Source organism: Saccoglossus kowalevskii, chromosome 22, assembly GCF_978046115.1.
Source record: "Saccoglossus kowalevskii chromosome 22, keSacKowa6.1, whole genome shotgun sequence".
Classification (NCBI taxonomy): Eukaryota; Metazoa; Hemichordata; class Enteropneusta; family Harrimaniidae; genus Saccoglossus; species Saccoglossus kowalevskii.
This window is the reverse complement of record NC_140662.1, coordinates 17,521,485-17,541,921: the sequence shown is the minus strand read 5'-3', so window position 1 is coordinate 17,541,921 and position 20,437 is coordinate 17,521,485. Positions and strand designations below refer to the sequence as shown.

Here is a 20,437-nt window from a genome sequence, read left to right as displayed (position 1 = left end):
GTCAAAAATGTCTAGTTCTGCATTAGAGAGTGCCTTCATTGATGTTACCGAAAAGAAGATGTCGATCAGGAAGGCAGCAGCAAAATGGGAAATAAATAGATCCACACTTGGAGACCGTGTTTCCGGAAGAACACAGTTTGACAAACACGGTGGACCACCCCCTTTTCTTACTACAGATGAAGAGACTCAGGTTGCTGACTGGATTATTGGAATGGCAGAAAGATTCTCGACACTAGTAAGAAGGTAACTCCTCTTATTAAGATGGACCCACCAAATCTACCCGGCAACAAATGGTACCGACAATTCATCAAGCGCAACACCAGAAAATTGGACATGAAGCGTGCGAAAGTGTCGAAGGAGCAAGTTGATGCCTGGTTCTGGGATTACATGATGTTTTTGTCCGACCATGATTTGTTGGATAAACCGTCATGTATTTGGAACTGTGATGAGAGTGGTTTTTCGCTTCGAGTGAAGACTGGCAAGGTACTGGGGCCAGCAAAGAGTAATTTTGCTGTTCCTCAGATTGTGTCAAGTAACCGAGGCCAAATAACTGCTCTTATTACAGTGAATGCAGCTGGTAGTTCAATCCCACCATACTACCTTTTCCCAATGAAGCAGCCCCCCAAATCCTGGAACCCATTAGCAGGTGCAACAGAGGGATCAACTTGCTATTTTACAGAGAGCGGTTGGATGGATTCCGAGGCATTCTATTCTTGGCTTGCCAACCACTTCATTCCAAACTTACCACCCACAAGACCAGTTGCTCTGTTGTTTGATGGTCACGAGTCACACATTGACATGGAGACATTCAAAGTAGCTCGAGACCATAATATATTGCTTTACAGACTGCTCCCAAATGCTTCTCACTTTCTGCAACCTCTTGATGTGAGTTTCTTTTCTCCACTGAAAAGAAAATGGGAGCATGCTGCAAAGGAATATATGACAACCAACCCTGGAGAAGAAGTGACGAAGAAGCTTGGATGAAAAGCGCCAGCCCCAAAAATATATCGGATGGTTTCGTGAGAAGCGGGATCTATCCCGTTGATAGATCAAAGATAAGCGACACGCTCCTCAAGCCTTCAGTGACATTCGCAGCAGAAAACACTGAAGACCACACTGACACACAGATAACACCAACACACCACACCCAAGTGACCCTTCCTTATTGGAATTTATTGAAAGTAGTTTTACCACACCAGAAAAAGAAAAATATAGGAAGCGCATTGAAGAAGGATACAACTTGCCAGGAAGTCCATCATTTAGAATTTGGAAGAAGTGTTACCTACAACAGCACGAACAGCCATTAACATCACTGCAACCATCAACATCACACGAACAGCCATTAACATCACCACAGCCATCAACATCACACGAACAGCCATCAACACCACCGCAACCATCAACATCACACGAACAGCCATTAACATCACACGAACAGCCATCAACACCACACAAACAACCATCAACATCACACAAACAGCCATCAACACCACTGCAACCATCAACATCACACAAACAGCCATCAACATCACCGCAGCCATCAACATCACACGAACAGCTATCAATATCACAAGGACACTCACCACCACATCAGTCACATGCATCAACACTCCCCAGTATTCTGACATATCCACTTACTGGAGCGCGAAAAAAAATGCACCCATGAAAAAAAAACATCTAAATATCCAAATTTTGTGAATGGACCAACTGCTCTAAAAATTCAACAAGAAGAGCACCTCCAATTCCTTAGAGATGTAGCCAGTAAACAACAGCGTTTAAAAGAACAAGCAGTTCAAAAACAGATGAAGGTAGAAGCTGCGGAAAAAAAGAGACAAGATAGAGCAGAAAAAAAGAGACAGCGGGAGTTGGAGAAGGAGGAAATAGAACGTATGAAGCGAGCAAAGGCAGCGAAGCGCGAGCAGAACAAGCGACAACGAATTAATAGTAAAGTGGTAGAAGAGGGTAGTGACGCATTATGTACCATTTGTCTGCAATCATGGGAGGACAGTAAAGAACAAATTTGGGTTCAGTGTCAGGAAGATGAAGGAGGTTGTGATGGGTGGATGCATGTGTCATGCATTCCACTCACACATGATACAAGCGCTCTGGAAGGAAATTCAGCTTTTATATGTCATGAGTGTATTTGAATGTTTTAACATGTGTCTGTCTAGTCACTAAACGCATGCGTTTTTTTCTGTTTGATTATTATTATACTGCATTAACCTCCTGATGAAATGAGTAATGTAATAGGTAGGTATATATAATGTGTACTTATTGCCATTGCACTCAGGCAATAAGGTGTAATGTAATTTTTTATTCTTTAATGGAAACTGATCACGGTGTTTCCCCTGGTTTAAACCAGTTCTTTTGCCTGATCACATTATTATTTAAAAAAACTTAAAATTACTTGTAATTTGGTTACATGCAATCTCATACTTAGCATTTTATAATAACAATATCATATTTGGTTGAATCTATCCCATCCTTGGTAGTGTGTTTATCTGTAATCTCCCTATTCAAAAAATGCAATATAATACTGTAGATTGATAATTAATGTTATAATGTACATGACTGATATTTTACATGATATATGTGGCTTACTAACATTAATGTGCCTGTTCATCAGATCTTCACATAGTCATAACACCATTAAGATGTCTAAGATAGTTATTGAAAATGCTGTTATAAAAGGGTAAGTTACATCACTTCCAAAATCTACAGCCAACTTTATTTAAACCAACTGGGACACATAAGATCACTGTTAATAAGCTGCACATATATTTTACAATATATTTGACAGAATAACAGAATTGATTTTGTAATTGTTTATATTTACTTGTTGAAGGTACCATGTTTACCAGGTCAGGGCACCAAATACATTACAGCTGGATGTGGTTCAAGAATATGGCAATAAGAAAGATAAGGATGCCATGATGGTATGGGTACCAAGGATTGATACTATACCATCTAAGTATCATAACATAATAACTGAAGAGAAGAGACAACTGCAACTTTGGCAGGTGGCAGGTTTGCCAATGGGCCATGTCCCCATGATACTCAGTAAAGCACTATCAACATGCTTAAAACAGCACTTGGCATTGTATATAACATGGTAATTAAATTTAAATTGCCTAACAATGATAAAATGAGATCAAGTGTGATTGTGATAGATAAATTAAGTGAAAGTCAACTCTAATATCAACATAGACGATTCAATAAACATATCACCACAATTGCAGTGGTATTTACATGAATATACATTAACAAATTGTTATGTTCAGTTGTGTTACAGGTAATCCTGTACCAAGCTACCCTCCATGGCCACCTGTACACAGTGAAGGAGGACGGGTTGTCCTGCCGGCAACGTATACACTGACTCTGGACCCTGCATCAGAGATTCAGGAAACAAAAACAATTATTTCTGAAATTATAGAATTAACGGAAGAAAAATCAGTTTTGAAAATTAAAGTTTATCCATAGAACAATAACCATTAGTAAATCATTAATAAATAAATTTGATGTCAGCAATTGTGTTCTTGTATGTGTGAGTGAAAGTGTGTGAGTGCACCCAAATATGGAACATAACCTTCCCACTATCATGAACTCCTTCCCTGTACAAAAACAATGCGTATGTGCCCATTTCAAATGTTGGAAGAAAAATCAGTTTTAAAAAATATAGAATATACATAGACAATAACCATTAATTGACACGCTACTACAGGAGGTTAAAGAATCTGTCATTGACTATTCTTCAACCCGTTGTAGTATTGCGTAAACTAATGTTTTAGCGTGTGTGAGTGTGGTTTTAAATGGCAAGTACTAAATACATTGAATTATCAAATAAATACACAAGGAGACTTCCTGAAATGATATAAATGAGTACCAATTGGATGAAAAATCTGTATCTCAAATTCTCTTGCTAATAAAAAATTAATCTTATCATCTTGATGTCTGTATTTAACAGAACTTTTGATAGAAAGATTTTTTTTTCAAACTGGTGAATATCAGACTTCACCCTTGCCCAAGAGACCAAATTGATTACAAAATAATTTGAATAACGTTTGTTTGTCCATACCCAAAATGGTCAATTTTAACAGGTGTCAATGGGTGCTAAAGAGTCAGTCTGAAATAACTGTCCTTGAACAAGGTTGCACAAGTATTTTTTCGTACCATGAGCTGATGTACCGTGACGTTGTACTTGCCTATTTGTTGGCCCGAACATCGGATGCTGTTTTTATTCGACAGTAATTAATATTATTCTGTCATACACAATGTACATATTATTATAATTTAGTCTGTTAGCTGAACGATTTTATTTAAAACTGTTATTTTCGTCTTTAAAAAATAGAGCCCTAGAACGAGGTTGTAATGACCGTAGATGCAAATTGCGTGTGACTTTGTGAGAGTTGGTGTCCCAGAATTATATTTGAGCGTGCGCTTGTTCAAAACGGCAGAATAGTAGCAAATATTGGCGAATAAAAACAGCGTCCGATGTTTGGGCAAGATGTCCGACAAATGGGCAAGTACAACGTCACGGTAATCGTTCTCCCGACTTTCCACCGTTAGACACTGAGGAAAAAAACGGTGTTATTTCGAAAGAAGAGTGTTTTTGCTTTTGTGTGATACCGTGTTTGCCATAATGCCCGTCGTTATTTGCCCGTAATTTGTGAATTTCAGATAAGCGTCCGATAGTTGGGCCAGGGAAGCTCCCTAAGCTGTTAAATGTGGAATCATTTTCGGAAGAAGGAGCGAGAAATAAAGCGAAATTTTCACGCTTTCAACTTAGGTGGGAAGATTTTAACATAGGTCATTGAAATAAGCACATCAATACATTTTTATAATATTTTAGAGACAACTTTAACGGCGGCCATGTTTTTTCTAATGTTGACAATACAATATGCAAATTACCAGCACACGCGCGAACCTATTAAGCAGCAACAAAAGATTAAGAAGGGTGGGGGTCAAATTTACGTAATCCTCAATTTTAATGCTTTTCAAAACTCCAGATATTATTGTATATAATTGTAAACAGTTAACAATATTAACTAATATATTTTTGTCAATATATCCAGTTTTAATTATCTAACGTGTTTCTCTGTATACAGTAAATCTTGATTTAAAAAAATACAATATGTTAATTAGCCGCCAACCTGAGACAATTGTCTGGGGAGAACAATCCAGTTCAAAGTAAATTTGACTTACACTTATTACATGATCACTACCTCTGCTGATTATTTTTGTTATGCAATTCTAAATGTATTAATTTTTTGTATTTTTCTGAAAAGTAATTTTTTATTTCTTGGCAGCCATTTGGTTAAGTGAAACTCTGCATATCCCTGGTTAAATTTTAATGACATTGAAAACACAAGTACTCTGGCATTATGCACATTCTTGATATTCTTTGTACAGAATCCCGTGCATATTAATTTGACAACTTTGTGGAGTGGAGACAGACTGGGAAATTAGTTCATTCTAGACATGTTTAAAATAGCACAGTGTAAACTGCAATTTTTTTTGGCAATTTTTTATGTCTTATGTATTTTTACTGCTTGGTGGCTATTTTTGTCCTCAAATATGTGTCATCCTGTTTTGTTCAAAGTTGGTACAGAGACAGGTAATAATTGTTTACAAGTGCACATTGTTGATCAAGTTATTTATTTGGCTTTTCTAAGACAATTTATATTTCTTTTACCCCATCCCCCTAAAATTGTCCCACACCAAATCTGAACAAATAATAAAGGAACTTTAGTACAGCTCATAATGGATAAATTCACTCTGACACAAACCCAGTCTAATATCAGATTTAAATTGTTTTCTGAGCAGAGGCTATGACATGTCATGTCTTCAAGACCACGAGTGTACAACTTTTCCCTTGACCTTTCATCATTATAAAACTGCATTACACCGATATGTAATATTGTAATTTTTCAGTTTCTTATGGATTCAGCTAATTGGTTCCTGTTTAAAGGAAACACAAACACAAACCCTTTCAAAGGATATCCATGTTTAAACCAAGGATTTGACACCAAAATTTAGGGATGCTTGTATCCAGGCTCTATGTGCCTTATGTTGCACATGATAAGAATATCCTGTCACAGTGTTCTTCTTTAAAATTTAAGGATCAAAGCCACCAAGAATAAACCATATGTTGATAGCTCGGTTGTAGTGTAACCTCTAAGGATCATTAAGAGCTGTGAGTGGGGTGATGGCAGAAAAATTGTGCAAACTTTTTTAGTTCTATGTTAATTTTTTCCACGATAACATTTTGTAATTTAACTTTGTTAATTGTTTTCCCCTTAAGATTTCATCACGATTTTTTTCCTGTGCAATTTTGTTTTCAATTCACCCACGGTTTTTAACCCCCTAAAAAGACTGATTTTTCTGGGATCTTGGGTCAAAATGCAATTCTTTCTGATAACAGAGCAGAGCTATTCTTATAGGTCAACTATTCTATTTTTGACTTCTCCTTAAAAATACACCAAGCCAGTTACCAGGATACTTGATATGTCTTTTTGTAGTGATATCTTTAATTCTCTATTTTTAGCTCAATTAATTGAATACGTAGTATTGTTTGTAACAAAATAATAAAACCACAATAGTTGTGATATGGGCAAGAAAATTGCAGGAAGAATAACTTTGGCAAATGGTTAATATATTATTTAGGTTATACCTGAATGTTGTGACATGGCTTGTCAGGTTAATCTAGCTTCAGATTATGAATATATATATATATATATATATATATATATATATATATATGCATGTCAAAAATGTGGTAATAGTGACGGTTCTCATTCATTATACATATGTAAAAAAGAAAGAGGAAGACTCAGTACATTATGTTTCTCCAGCAACAGTCTCACAATCATGTGCAGAACAGGTTGAAGACAATCTATTGGTTGGTCTTGGCATATCTATGAAATCTTGAGCTTTCTCACGAGTCTCAATTGCAAGAAAAAGATGAATTATATGTTCCAGAGTCTGACAGTGAAATAGAAGACGAGACTACAAGAGATGAGCTGTCACAGACACTTGTTGATGAAAAGAAGTTTATTTGTACACGAGTCTGCACTCGACATTCCTTTCTCGTTTATTTGCTGTTCTAGTTGTGGGCAACCCTCATGTTCTGAAGAAACAATGAAAGTAATCAATGTATCCCACTTTTCTCCATCCTTCAGTGGCTTTCTCATCCTGTTATTGGTCAGATGCCTGTAACTGATGTCCTTGCCTCAGCAGCTATACTTTATTGCACAAATTAGGAACTTGTCGGCTTTCTCAATTTACAGTGTTTTTTCCAAACGTACATTTTACGTCAACCAGAGAAAATATTTACTTCCAACAACATCAAGATGAAGCTTCCGCAAAGTATAAAGGAAGAACAGGATAGAACAAGAACAAGGGTGCAAGATATCCCTAGAAGGATGAAGGAAGTTCCCATACCAATACCAGTTGCCACATTAGCAACTGACAGGCACGTGCAGATACGTTCAATGATACGTTCACGAATATCCTGAAATCCAACACTAATTTGATGTATGACACTTCAGCAAAAGTATCTAAAAAATTAACCACATCTGCTAATAAGAAAGAATGTGAAGAAATGCTGCCATGGATAAAAGCTATTGCCAGCCATCTATGATGGTCTGCTCGCCATTGCGAAGAAGATCCAGATTTACTTGTTGAAAGATGGAAGTAACTTCTACCACACATGTAACCAGCACGGATTCCCTGGCATAAATGTCACAAGTTGCTCACACCCACAAATCCCAATGTGTGAAGAAAGAAAGAAATGGCTGAAATCAGGAAGCCCAGCACAAAGCACTGGAAACTGTCACACTAAACAAGTTGGTACTACGGGACTTGAATTATCTCACTTTGCCATACAGGGCAGCTCGAAACATACGACATCACGATGTTAAAGTACTGCCTCAAAAGGCAGGAATTTGACTATGACCAGATGATTGCCAGAACCCAGCTTACTTCACTGAACCACAACAACGTTGGCCTTGAACAGCAAGAATCTTCAGTGGACTGCTGCATGGCAGTGGATTGTTAAAAAGCAATACATGGACAAGTCAAAGAAGTGGGCCATGAATAGGATGACAGCTACACTTCAAAGAAAAGTTGATGAGGATATGAGGGGATCAGTTCAAGCATGACAACATAATTTTTTCTACAGGTTGTACTTTGAATATTACTATGATTTTGACATTTTAATTGCCTGAAGAGGTCATTTACAAAAAATCACAAGTGAAGTTTATTTATGCTGCTACAAAATTTGATTTTCACTTATTTGATAATGTCAACTTCTCAAGATGTTCTGCTTTAACTGTTCATAAATAATTTTATATATCGTGTGAGAACATGTAATATGTTTTGTTTCACCAAACACTTTATTGACAATTTCCTAAGGGGGGTCAAAACATAGCTCACATAATACAATGAATAATCATTGTGCTGACAGCACAATTGAATAAACTGGGAAGGCTATCTTGTTGTTAACCATGTGAATGCTAAGTGGTGCTACTATACCATGCCAGAGTGGAGACATTCATTCGATCAAAATATTGTGGTGATAGGAATTTATATCAATTTATCATATTTTTATTAACTAGGTAATGGAACTTATGGCATTCAAAGGGTTAATTATGCAACATTGACATTCAAGTCTGTCGTCTGGCACAAAAATAAAGTAAAAAAAAGTTCCCTGAACAAAATGATTTTAGTTATTTAAAAAATGATGCTTTATTTCACCAAAACAGCGTGACCATTAACAAATCTGGAGATTGATTGAGTTGAAAATATTTATATATATATATAGATTTTTGTTATACATATTTAAAAAAATAATATACAAAAAATAGCGAATCGGTAAAGGTGTTAGGAAAGTCATACCAGCGTGTGTGGTACAGTTAATAAGAACCCAATACCAAAAAAGAGAAGAAGCAGATTATGTGGGTTTTAAAGAAAATTCTATTTGATATACACATTGAATCATGCTATTTTTTTTCCAAGTGAAGGCATAACTGATGAAGATATAGTTAGCATGACAAGGGATGATATAGACCATATCAGGGTTGTCACTACGAAAATGAACAGGGGGAGAATTAAAAAAACACAGGAGAGCTGGCATGGCCGTAGGCCCGGCACGTGCCCGAAGGCACATGGAAGAGTGCACGAGTATGAGAGGGGGTTCCCCCTTCTCGCCGTAGACGATTTAGTGAATGGAAGTGTAAATGGTGTGATAGCTGAGAAGAAAAAAATCAACACTGGCTTAACAATTTGTTATCAACAAATGATGGCTTTTCCCTTTTTTGTAACAACATAGGGTAAGTATGAGATGTCATTTATAATTCATATGCTATATAGACAAATAACTAAACTACCAATCTTACTCTGTATACAAGTTATTTAATCACTTTCACTATCACATTTGATTTCTTCATACAAAAGCTTCAAAACCTCCACTGCTTTGAGAATTTCTCTTCTTCTTTCAGGATCCTCATTGTCATGGATGGGTAGCTTCCTTCGTTGTTTTACTGACATCCAATTTCCAACAGCTGCTTTAATTATGGCATTACAATCATCTGAGAAAATTGGGGGACCATTTATAGATATCTGCATCAAAGCCTGAAGCAAATCCTCATTCATTCTACTCCGCATTCTGGTTTTGATCAAGCCACCTCTGCTTGCCCCCCTTTCTGGCCAAGAATTGGAAACTGGGATTGACAAAAATGCCTCGCATAATTCGCATGGATAATTCAGTGTAGTTATAGGAATGTCTCATAGATAACAGCTTTACAGCACACCATTCAGTTGGTGTTTGGTGAGGCAGCTTCCCTGGCAAATCTTGCTTCCATACATCCATGTCATATTTAAATTTGTTCCACTCAGCCAATAACTGCTTTGACTTGACATCAAAATCTTTGTCAGACAAAAACTGCTTGGGCAAAACATTGATAGCCTCCAGACTGTAGTCCTGGAAACCTGGACTTCTTACAGATGGCAATGCTGTTGGATCAAAGATAGAAAAGCTCTGAAGTACTGGAAGTGCTGATTGTAGCCTGTTGTCAATATTTTGGGCAAGTGCTGTGATGTAATTTCTTAATTTAGTATGCAGGTGAGTTATCTAGATTTCTGTATATTTTATTTCTTGACAAACCAGTTCCAACCTACCACCAGAGGACAGGTCTTTCTTTAGGGATACAAGTGGTAACAAATCCTCCAGGATACTAAATAATCTGTCCTTTGTTCTGGTTACAGTTGGAGTTATAGCAGCAAAATATAAAATACCATACTGGAATGTTTTGCTCAGTTCTGAGAAAATAGGCAAGACAGAGTGCAACATATATACAGTTCCAAGAAATCTAATGTTCTTCATCTTTTTCAGCAAGCCATATGCTGTAGGATCTTTTTGAGTTTATCAGAAGTATACAGAATTGCTATATAACCCTCAAATACAAACTCTTGCAGGCTTTCTTTAGTTTTTGTTTTATTGTGGAGCGTGACTCTACACTAGATAATTTTATGGCATGTAATTCTTCTTGTGTCTTTAGAAACTGAGCCATCTTCTTTGGTGAATTTTCAAACATCTTCCATAGCTGGGTGACTATCAATTCAACCTCTTGAATATATTTCAGACTTACAATAGTATCAGTGCATGCGAGTGCCAAACGATGGCACACACAATGAACAAACACTATATGAGAATTAATAGCCTTCAGTTTTGCAGCTAATCCACTTTTTTTGCCCAACATCACACTCGCTCCATCTGAAACCATACCTTTCATTTTTTTCACATCAAGATTTAATTCTTCTAACTTATTACAAAGGCAAGCACATAGTGTATTGGCATCAGCTGAGTCAGATTCCGAGAGTACATTCTTAATGAAAAGGAATGCCGTCTCCACTGATCCCTTGATTGGGTTGAAGAATTGTATAAATTAAATCATCTGTTCAACAACTGAAATATCAGTCATGTCATCAACAAGAATTCCATAGCAACCAACTTGACATACAATTTTCAGTATACTATCCATTATCACCTGTGCAATTGCAAGAAACATTTCTCTCACTGAAGCAGGAGCACTATAAGTAAAATATTTTAAATCAGAGGCACCCAGCTTCTCAATTAGTTGTATGAGGGATAGAGCTTTTCTGTTGGCCACACTTTCTTTTGCTAGCCAATAAAGAGCTGTGAAGACTTTTTCCAGAACATCTACTTTCACTCTTTTTTTCTCATTCAACTTCTGTTGAAAATTAGATACTCTGCTGAATAGTTCAGTTGTTACAGCTGTCTGGTGATCTGCACAGGTGATTTTTTTTTATATCTAACCGAAGGCACACTGTTGAACACTTCATTTCTATTCTTTAGGTTGACACATTTGTGTTTTCTGCACAAAAGACAGAACATTCCCTGTCCTTCTACATAGACCAGCCACCAAATACCAGTTTTAGGACAGAAGCTGTTTTGTGAAAAGATCCACTCATGGCTAAATTTATCCTTCAGATTGGATTGACAATCTCTGTCACTTTTGCTAACAGAATTACAGTTATCTTATCTTCATCTACACAAGGGAATATTTCACTTAACATCATGTTTGCTTGTTCAGGTGACTGGGCTGGGCATTGAGGTTCACTATCACTGCTGGCAGCTCTGCACTTTGACCCCGACTGACCATGCTTTGCCTCTGCCTCACAGCTATTTTGACCAGGGTTTGATTCACCATCACTACATTCATGCTCGAGAAATAAAATTGTAAAAATGATACTTAAAATTTTATCTAATTTCATCTTTGAGTACCAAGTATAGGCTACTATATTCAGAATGAGGTATTCATTAAATGGATGTACACATCATATTGAGATGCAGGAAAGCCAAAGGATGCAAGACTTGCGTGTGATATCTACAACAGTATACATACCAGTACTAATAAAAGAAGGTCCAGTTGCTGATGCATCACCATTATCTATATCATTTATCACTGTTGGACATTCGAATTCTTGAAAATAAATAAATAGATCTGTAATTTTTTGTAAATTAATACATAGTAAATATAAATATTAGTGTTATTGTGAAATATTATAAAATAAAATAAATACTGAAGAAAGTTAGTTACGTTTATTTACATAAACACTCACCACTTGCTTAGCTGCAAAATATGGATATGCTCTGTCTGTTATTGTTCACATTTAGTACATACACATGTACATTTAGACTGGCTCAGCTGTGATGATTTTTAAAAAAATGAAAAAAATACAGTTTTGCGAAAGGTGTGGGGAACGCAAAACCACCACAGACTGGTCTTATTTAAAGCGCGGTAGTCGTTGCGCAGCGTATGTTCGAATTTCAGGTAATAGACAATGTATTTTAAAAGCGTTGTATACGTCGCTATGAGTCCCATATCGAACAGGATGCGACACGACGACTGCAGCCCTTTAAAGCTGATATGTTGCTATTATTTATTCATGATATGCAGTGACATCACTGAACGGATACAGAAAAAGGAGTGGGGGGTGCCCGCTGCATAATGAGGTAAACATTGTGGGTCGCGTTAAAGGACAACTTGTCAACCATTTCCATATTCGTCTGCAGGTTTTAAACATCCGAGCAAAATGTAGTTTCCATTTCTTTCAAGAAGTGTAGTAGTTTTTAGTTTAGTTTATTTGCCATTAGTGACATGTAGACACTGTATGTAGACATCGTAGTCTTATAGAAAGTTGAGTTTATTGCGATACCGGTCACGAGTATGGAGCCGATGCTAACCTTAGCGCCGACCACACCGATCAAAAGAACGTAAAAAAAATATCGACTCGAACTACTCCTAAGGTATGTGTAGTTTGCTGTAAAGACGTCCAGGCCACAGCTCCGGTAAAATTATTCAAAGCAAATGGTAAAACAGAAGTCTGTTTAGAAATGAAGCGTGTGTTGAAGCTAAAATTGAACAATATTTCAATACGAAAACTGTGTGTCGTGCTTCCCTAAATAAAGTACGAACTATCCTCAAGAATACCGAAAACTAGTGACACAGAACAGCAAGGGAAGGGCCTTGTTTTTAACGGAAGAAAAGACAGATAATACCAGTATAATCCTAATCATGTGCTAAAGAATAATGTTGGCACTCAGATATATAATCTAACAACAGCGGACGAAGATGTTGTCATATTGGTAACCTATGGCGTTACGGTGACAGAGGTATAATATTAATAATTAAAAAACAGGTATTTTAATAGACTGGTCCAGCTGTGGCAATTTATTTCATTTTGTTTTTTTTTTGCATTGAAAAAATCATCCTACCATTTCTATTTTTTTTTTAAACATTTTTTTTATTATTATCGCCACAACTGTATTATTTTAAATATTACTATAACATGAGTCCTCATTTATTTGATGGAGAATAAGCAATGCAGAAAAAAAAGTTGATTCATAACGTTCTGAAGAGAGTATGAACGAGGTCTGCTTTATTTATAAACATTGAGACGTATTCACACATGTTATCAACAGGAAACTACACATGCGGGGAATTCAAATGATGTTTATAATAAAAGCTTCGACGAGAATAAAAAAACAACAACATTCTACCATTTTACAATACAATACAATAACTTTCATCTATAAATATAGCACCAATTCTGGATTTATATTCTTTGGAGAGTAACAGTTTTATGTGAGCTATAATGGTTTCCGGACTGCCGAATACAGAGTTGAAGTTACCTTGCTGGGCGTCGTCTGGTATAGTGTTCGTTTTTGCAAGAAAATAATAACACGCCTACAGTCTAAGTTTCTGCAGCTTTGATATTTGCTCTTGCATCAACGCAACCAAAGGAGAGATGACAATTACTATGGTTTTCAAGTTATCTGATTCGACAGTGCCAAACCGTTTTTCATCTAAACAGCAACTTCAAATGCAATCGATTTGCCGCTTCACTGTAACCCAGGCGAGATAAAGCTACACGCAGGCTACTTCTCGCCATTAGAATAATTTGTACGCAACGTTATAAATAGTAATTTGTTTGTTATGATTGACGATCCAGAGTTAGCAGGACCAGCGTAATATAAAGGTTACCTTGGGATTGTGTTTTCCCCGAAGTGTTCAAATAATAGAAGCTGACATTCTTGAACTAACGTTATGTAATTGAAACACAAGACCCACGTATTAGATATATTACAAAAAAGGCTATAGTTAATATGGGCAAATGATTTGCTTGAGCCATTGGTAAATATATGGAATTGATTTTGCTGTGACAATGTATACATGTATGAGCAATTATGTGAATTTGGTGTTGTATGGTATAGAAAGTAGGTGATGTCATTTGAGTCAAGAGGGGGAGGTTAAAGTACTTGATCGGAATGATTATATTTGTTCCTTGGCAGTGAATGGCTTATTTGTACTTGACTGTGACCCACCCACCACTCGATTGTAATTTGGCCAGTTGCTATTAGACATTACTAGCATAACTAGTTGGAAGACAACCATGTACAAATAGTGTGAATAAAATAATCGTCTGTAATGAACAAGGAGATAATAATGTTTTTATTTTTTATTTTAACCAACAAGTTTACAAAAAAACATTCGAGTAAGAATATTGAAAAGTTTAACCAATAGAAGATACAGGTGATGGTTGAATTTTCTCGCCTGGAAGAAAAAAAAATGTGGTGGTAGTGGTAAGGATTATATAAAGGTAATGCATGATTTGAGTAAGGTGTTGAGTAGAGGAATGTTCAACAGGAAGAACATTGGTGAATTAGATATTGCTTTGGAAATGAATGGACTTTCCATCATTAAATCTTGAGGCACATTGTAAATAACTGGTGAGAGGTTGCTGAAAGCACTACCGTGCATTCAAGCATCCTCTCAATGAAAATCAACACAGGTTATGCACATTTACATTATAATGAGATAAATTAGAGTGTCATGATTAAATCTGGTATGATATGCATGAAACGACTCGGGGTGCAAAAGCACATTAGTGTTGACGGGAGATCAAAATGATAAGTATCACCACCGACAACCAATTTGGTAGTAGTCATATTGCCGAAAATATTATATCTTGTTGTCTGTATATATGCAGCAACAATAAACTGTACAAAACAGTATTATAGTCCCACGTCATGCAAAGTTACTGCAAGGTGTTCATTTTAAGCATTTTTTTTGATGATATTAATATCAACCTTTGTTCATTTTAGAAAAAAGATAACTCATTTCCATAAAAATAAAATTTGGCCTTACTAACAAATGACAACACATGTCATTGTTTAAGGTTGAGGTGAGTGGCATAACCTGTTGATCGGTGGCACCATTTCAAAAATGGCTGCTGGCGACAGCAAAACTTTCATTGATGTACATGTGTATGTATACATCAGCACAAGGAATTGGCCCCTATCAGTTTCTGCCTAATAAATGACAGTTATGTACATTCCTGCTATGGCTACAATAGCAACAACACAAGCATGATGAAGGCACTCTGATGTACACATTGCAGCTCTTGCTGTTTTTGCATGTGGTAAAAATCCGCCTAAGTCACAAGAAAACTGTAGTGGGCAAACAATGGTCATGAAAAAGTAAGAAATGAATACAATACAGCCAGCCATGCCAATGTGTTGAATGAAATGCTATTTTTGCATGCTCAATATTATACAGTGTGTAGTAGCCTATGCCGAATAATCAATGGCATGGTCGCAAATGATCATGAAGATTAATCATGATCACATACTTCATAGACGTAGACACTATAACATTACATTAATGGGCAAAGTACTATAAATCATGTCCATGCCCCTAGACATTGCTACATCTGAGGTCATCATTTTGCCAATGCCATTTCACTATTGCTGGCTGCATAGACCAAGTATTTACACATATCGGCCTTATTTTGGTTTTAGATGCTATTTTATTGAGATGCATCATGACAACTGTGGTCGTGAAGGACCGGTAGGTTAGGTAATTGTTACTTGTCGCACCGTGCATGTGCACATCACACAAATCATATGAGTTCACAGGCCATAGGTCTAGTAAATCGCTGCCATCATTTATGTGCGATGCAATATTTGGCGATTTATTTTTGGCCATTAGATTCCCTGATTCATGACATCATGTGCCAATAAATCCTGAAAATCGGCTTTGCTAAGCCATGAGTCGTTTAGTTCAAAACACTGAATGATCATAGCATGGTGTTTTAGAGGTGAAGCAATTCTCGCGTTTCACAATACACTGCGCCACCTACCGGGCTGTAGAGAGAGGCATATCATACGCAAAGCATCATGGGAAATTGTCGACATCTTTATTCTGAAGTTGTACCGTGCGTTTTTCATATAATAATAGAGGTCTTTCACGTGACGTCATTAACACGGAAGTCGGCCATTTTGGAGGTCCTACAATTGCGTCATCTGCGATCATAACAATAGTACGCGTGAATGAGTTGATTGTTTGCTAGTGTATCTGTTCATTTCCTTCTTTGAGGGGAGGCAAGGGGGGTAGCTGGTACGGTTTTACGGGAAATAAAAAGGGCTTTTCACAATTTACGAAGAAAAAAATAACGTTTTTACAGTTTACAGTGTTAACAAATGGAACATTGAATGGTCCAAAGAGCTCTCCGACTCAAATTCTCTGCCATTGCTGCGCCGTGTGAAGAGACGCATGCGCATATTACCCTCGTAATGCTCTTCATTCGGCTAGAGGGCCTTTTACGTCTTGACATTCAATTTTGTAGTGAATTGTGTCTAGTCGTTTTACAGTTTCTAAAATGTAATTTCCCTGGATTATTCTTTACGATTTTTTATTTGGATGTGAATTTTTGTACGTACGAGAAAAATGACACATTTTTACAGTGTACGAAAAAAATATTTGATTACGTTGTACGTCTAGCCTGTGATTACAGAATTACGGAATTTATTTTTTTCTATTTACGTTGTACGAACAAAAAAATATTGCAATTACGTTGAACGAAAATAACCCTTGCCCCCCTCTTCTTTCATTTCAAACATGTCTGGCTCTAAATCGAAACCTAAAAATGCTCTCTGTCTGTATCGCGAAACACTTTCTGTTGCAGAACAGCTACGTTATGAAGCAAAACTGTCTACTATTGGGGACTGTGACCCTTACGTGGTTGATGCTACTAAATGGTCTGCAGACGTCGCCTTGTTACCGTCCGTGACATATCCAGATATTGTGAATTACCTGGTTTTCAATCCTAGCCCTTACACACTGGATGACTTAAAGTGTTATAAAGGTTTTGAAGCCTACAACCAATTTGTTTCCGGTTGGGCGAGAGCAAGAGATATTTGTCTGTTTAAAATCTCGGTCTCAGTCTGGTGTGTTTACTATTAACTATAACCATACATTACAATTGTTGTACATCTTACCTCGTATTTATTTTTTTACACAGGTCATGCATTCTCAGAGAATGAGTGAGAAGCCCCTACAGCCCTGGATGATAGCAAAACAAAATGGTAGTGTTCTCTGTGCTCACTGTAACTGCATGGCTGGTCTTGAGGAAACCTGCACTCATGTGGCTGCAGTTCTGATTGCAGTGGACGCTACTGTTAGGATTCGAGACTCCAAAACAGTGACTGATGAAAAGGCATATTGGCTTCTACCATCATCTTTGAAATCTTTGACATACAAGAAAATGAATGATATAGACTTTACACCAGCCAAAACAAAAAGGAAACAGTTGGACATGGCATTACAGACGCAAACTCCCCTGGCTCCAAAAACAACACTGGCTACACTTAACAACATACCACAACCAACAGCTCAAGAACTACAGTCACTTTTCAATGAGTTTTATCAAGCTGGGTCAAAGCCTTCACTGCTTTCGTTGGTTCAGCCATTTGCTGCTGGGTTTGTGCCACATTCCAATGATTCCATCACTGCAGATGAAAGTTACCCACCAGCTTTAACAACATTATATGATGTCAAATATAGCAACTTAAATTATAAAGAGTTACTCGAGAAGTGTTCAAATAACAGTGACGGAACAACAAATAAAAAATGTTGAGTCACACACTAGAGAACAGGCTAAATCAAATAGATTTTTCCAGTTTAGAGCAGGCAGAGTAACTTCATCAAAGTCCAAAATAGTATGCAGAACCAACCAAGACAGCCCTTCGATAAGCCTAATATCATCCATCTGCTACCCCATGCTTTCAAAGTTTTCAACTGAGACCACTAGATGGGGATGTGAGCATGAAGACACTGCCTTGGGTGATTTTTTGGAAGTGATGTCTCAACAACATGAAAATGGGCATATAGAAAGAAGGGGACTTGTAATTTACCAAGACCAGCCATTTATTGCAGCTTCCCCAGATGGTGTTTTCATTTGTGACTGCTGCAGTACATCTTGTATAGAAATCCAATGCCCCTTCAATCTACGAAATGAAAATCTTGATGGCTGTGATTACCTGAAGAAGGAGAATGGCGTAGCAACACTTGTGAAAGATCACAGTTACTATTACCAAATCCAGACTCAGTTGGGTGTTTGTAATTTACAACAGGGGTATTTTGTAGTTTGGACTGAGAAGGACGTGCACATTGAAAGCATAATATTTGACGAAGAGCTTTGGATAACAATCTGTGAATGTTCAAAACATATATTTTACACCGCAATAATGCCAGAACTTCTGGGAAAATCTTACACCAGCAATCACAAAGAAGTCGGCAATGATGGTGCAGCCTCTACGTCCAATAGCAATGATGATAATCTGTATTGTTATTGTAACCAAGAAGAACATGGCAACATGGTTGCCTGCGACAACACAGAATGTGCTCTTGTCTGGTTTCATTTCAAATGTGTTGAAATTAGAAATATACCAAAGGGAAAATGGTTTTGTCCTGACTGTAGGAAACTACCAGAATACAGGAGGAAGAAAAGATTGTGTGATGCAGCCATATTGACATTATGAAACAGTACATCTCCCAATGTTATGTAGTCAATATTTATTTGCATTTTTTCACCCAGTATCATTCTTTTATATATCCAATATTTATTTACATTTCATTACAAAATATGATACAGTCAATATTTATTTGCATTTTTTCACCTAGTATCATACTTTTATATCTCCAATATTTATTTACATTTCATTACCAAATATGATGCAGTCAATATTTATTTGCATTTTAGTGAGTGTGCCTCCAATGTTAGGCAATATTTTGTTTATTTCCAGTACAAGGCAGCCAATGTTTATTTTTTATCCATTTTTTTTTATTGTGTACAATAATTTCTTTTCTGAATGCCAGAATTTAAACTATGACACTGATAATGCTACATGATATCAAGACAAATATTTTATTTCATATTTACAAAAGCCTGCTATTATGTAAGTGTACATAAAAAGTGTAAGCACCTGTGAAATATGGATGAATATTGTTCAATTAAAATCTACAACAGACTCAGAGAGGTTTGCTAATGAACAACATACGTGTGCTATTTTGTCTACCATTGTTGTACCCTGGTCATCTTTAGAAATATATGAATTGATTGGAAGAGTACTACCCAGTATTGTATATTTCTGTCGCACCATTCCAATGACCCTTTCCACATGAATTCTTACATTAGCTATTTTTCTGGTTGTTTCAACATCGACTGCAGACAACTGGCTTTTTCCCCGGGTAAATGCAGGGATCTTGAGTTCTGCACAAACAGAACCAACACTCTCCTGGATATTAAAACCACGACCAGCCAGTATCAAATCTCCTGGTAATAAATTGTCAAGAATGCCACTATTTTCTGTAATGTGTTTGTCACTCACTCTACCACCCCAAGCTCTAGACAAAAATGACACAGTACCCTGTGGTGTAATGCCCAGCAAAAATGTGACTGTATTGTGGTGTTTATAGGAAGACCATGTTTCAGCACGTGCTTTCAGATTGATGGTCATTCTATAAACACCTCAAAACAGTGAATAATTACTGCACATCTAGAACCACAATGTTGTTTAAACTGCATTGGCATAGTCATTTTTAAAGTCTACCTATCTGGCCAAAAAACGAATGGTTTTGTGCGAATGTACATAACATTAATAACAGAAGTTATAATTCTTGACACTGAAGCAGGTGAAATGGAAAACTCATAGGCTAAAAATTGTACTGACAAATTCAATCGAAGTCTCATTAATGTTAACATAAACATTCTAAATTTGTCTAAAGACGTACGTGGAGGTAAGTGTTGTTCTATGAAATTGTACAATGAAATTAAAATGGCAAATGAAGAGATGGCAGTAAAGCATAGATTATAGACAGATAATCAGATTTATATACATGCAATTGTATTTTAATACCAGTTGGAGAGCGCCCTCTATGGCTGGCGCATTCTTGTTTAATTGTGCCTTAGATGGGGGGGGGGGGGCAGCAACATTGATCCACCTCTTTTGAACTACACCGTCGACTTGCCGGCTTGCAGTTTGTTTCTTCTACAATTTTAGTCGTATTTTCGA

The 20,437-nt window shown here is 36.8% G+C and overlaps 2 pseudogenes; one reads left to right on the top strand and one right to left on the bottom strand.

Annotated features, from left to right (window-relative positions):
• Positions 1-1,970, top strand: LOC146729074 (uncharacterized; annotated as a pseudogene).
• A 17,398-nt stretch (positions 1,971-19,368) lies between these two features.
• On the bottom strand, positions 19,369-20,133 carry LOC146729073 (uncharacterized; annotated as a pseudogene).
• Between the last annotated feature and the right edge of the window lie 304 nt (positions 20,134-20,437).